The sequence below is a fragment of the Oncorhynchus mykiss genome, chromosome 16 (genome assembly GCF_057628025.1).
Source record: "Oncorhynchus mykiss isolate SJ-2025 chromosome 16, ASM5762802v1, whole genome shotgun sequence".
Classification (NCBI taxonomy): Eukaryota; Metazoa; Chordata; class Actinopteri; order Salmoniformes; family Salmonidae; genus Oncorhynchus; species Oncorhynchus mykiss.
Genome location: NC_143037.1, coordinates 10,997,501 through 11,000,000, shown reverse-complemented (window position 1 = coordinate 11,000,000; position 2,500 = coordinate 10,997,501). Strand labels below are relative to the sequence as shown.

The 2,500-nt window shown below is 46.1% G+C and overlaps 1 pseudogene; it reads right to left on the bottom strand.

Moving 5' to 3' along the window:
• Positions 1-1,263: 1,263 nt before the first annotated feature.
• The window catches only part of LOC149976544 (general transcription factor II-I repeat domain-containing protein 2B-like), an 11,735-nt pseudogene continuing 10,498 nt past the window's right edge, over positions 1,264-2,500 (bottom strand).

The window sequence follows — 2,500 nt, the reverse complement described above, 5'->3', positions numbered from 1 at the left end:
TCACAAGGAGGATAAATGAGGTCAAGGGGATGCTACTCTTGTCTGGCCCTTCATTTGTTCCTCTGTGAGTCATACTGTGTATCGGCATCATCCCACGAACAGTAGTCCCCACATGCACTGTGAAAACTAGGACATTACAATAATATTCACAAGTTGTGTGTCAGTGGACCACTAGGCTATAAATAGGAGCTAAGTGCAATGGTCGGGTCACTCTGAGGAAGACGGCAGCTTGACGCTGAAACGTCAGTCACCTGTTTGCGTCCTGTACAATGGATCAAAGTGAGCTGAAATGAATATGTTTAATCTGTTTGTTGTTGAGTGCTCCAACTCCTTTCTACCTCAAATTAATCCTTTCGGAAGTTTTTCCGGGTAACCCCTTCTCATGATTTTTGTCATTTGTTGCTGAGATCCCCCTCCTTTCCTGTGTTTGCTGAAGTGTGAAGACCCACCTGAACTAATATTTACAAGACTTTGTTGCCACGTACTATTATGTGACAATGGTGATCGGAACCTCCTGGCCACATCAGGTCTGCAAGTCACAGTATGTTGGCTTGCAATGTGATGTGGAATATCTATTGGAGTCCAGCTACAGTTAGGACATCCAACAGTTTGAATTTGTTCGTCATTTTATTAGGTTTTTTTCCCAAAAATTCTTCACATGTCAAAAGGATAAATCAGAAATTCACGTCTTTCAATACATCATTAGGTTTAACTAAAACTATTCAAACAATAAGTAATCAATCCAAGTTAGATTAATCAAATGGTCAATGGTCAAAATAAAAAATCTCATGCAATCAATCATAAAAAAGGAATCCTTATGAGCAGCTCGTCAGTCCGCAATTTGTTTTATTTTCATTGCAGTGTCTTCGAGGGGTAGGTCTAGAATTTGCCATCGTTTGGAGCCTTGCTTACTTGGTTGGTCTGGTGGTGTGGTGTTTGTGTGTTTGTGTGTTTGTGTTGAGGAAGAGGAAGGGGCTGGCAGTTGCAGGACGGAGGTGGCAGTTGTGGTTGGTTGGTGCTGTGTCCTAGGTTGGTGCTGTTGGGTCCAGGAAAACCTGGGTTGGTGCTGGGTCAGGAAACCAGGAGGTAATGGGACAGGTGTTGGGACGGAACCTGGGAACCAGGTACTGGGGATGCTGCAGGTGCTGGGTCGGGATCAAGCAGACACACAAGGGAGCCCTAGACCCAGAGGTTAATGGTGGCACTCCCCTGTGGTCTGCTCGCTCAGGGTGTAGGTTAGATGTTTGGTCCTTCCTTAGTGCCTCATCTTGTGTTCTGGTGCTGGGTCTGGTGCTTGAACTGGGACTGGTATTGGATCTGCAGAGAGGAGGAAAACAACCTGAGGAGTGAGAAGACACACCAGGACCCTGGAGGTCAGTGATGGGACTCCCCTGTGGCATGCTCTCTCCGGGTGTAGGTCTTTAGTCCTTCCTCTGCACCTCTTCTGGTGTAGTGACTGTTTCCCGTTTCCGGTCCGGTTCTAGATGAATGGTTCCTGGATCTAGCCTGGTTCTGTATGAGGTATAGGTATAGAGGGGGAAAAGGGGGAGAGAGATGGACAGGGAGCAGGGGGTCTTGGAGGGTATGTCTATGGGCCTGTACTGGTGCTGGAGGAGGTATAGGTATAGATGGGGAAAAGGGAGAGAGAGATGGACAGGGAGCAGGGGGTGGTGGAGGGTATGTCTATGGGCCTGGGCTGGTGCTGGAGGAGGAGTGATGCAGCTGCAAGCCTGAGTACAGAGGGAACAAATAGGACCTAGCCCTGCCTGGTCATGGACCACTCACAAAACAGTTGGTAGGCGTGTTCAGTGTGAGTGCGTCCATGGGGGGCAGTTCTCTGTATGCGCCTTGTGCCTTCTTTGGGGAGGCAGCCATGGACCGTTCTTCAAGTGCCATCTTGTTGTGTTCTATCTCCTGGGGATATTGCCAGGGTCATGACATTGCAGATGTGGGCTTCTAGCAGGTCATTGGGTGGTTCTTGGCTGTCCGTGGGTCTTGATTTTCCTCCCCACAGACTGGTTGGTTGGTAGCCAGCCACCTGTACCTACTGATTGGTGGGATGAATGAAAGGGTGAAGACCATTATGATGGAATTTTTATTCACCCACGACCTGCATTCAGAATGACTGTCAGGTTGAGAAATATCAACAGAAGTGACTACCTAAACCATTTAAACTGGGACAACCATTTCAGTAACGGGTGTAATTAAGTTAACTAACTAATTGGATTCGTTTAGAAAATGTTATGTTATTTCTTTTCATGTAGCATAATATTTATCAATCAATCTATGTACATGCAAAAACACAGATAATTAAACCGTTCCTAAGAACATCTACCTGATGTAGAGCATGCTGGGAAATCTGATAATGATGGGCGTGGTTTTGATTGGAATGTTTTACTCTTCACAGAGTAAAACTGACACAATCACACTCTCACAATCAACACCACTGAGTGATACTTTCCCTCTTAAAGAATTAATAATTTAACTCCTGAATCAACAC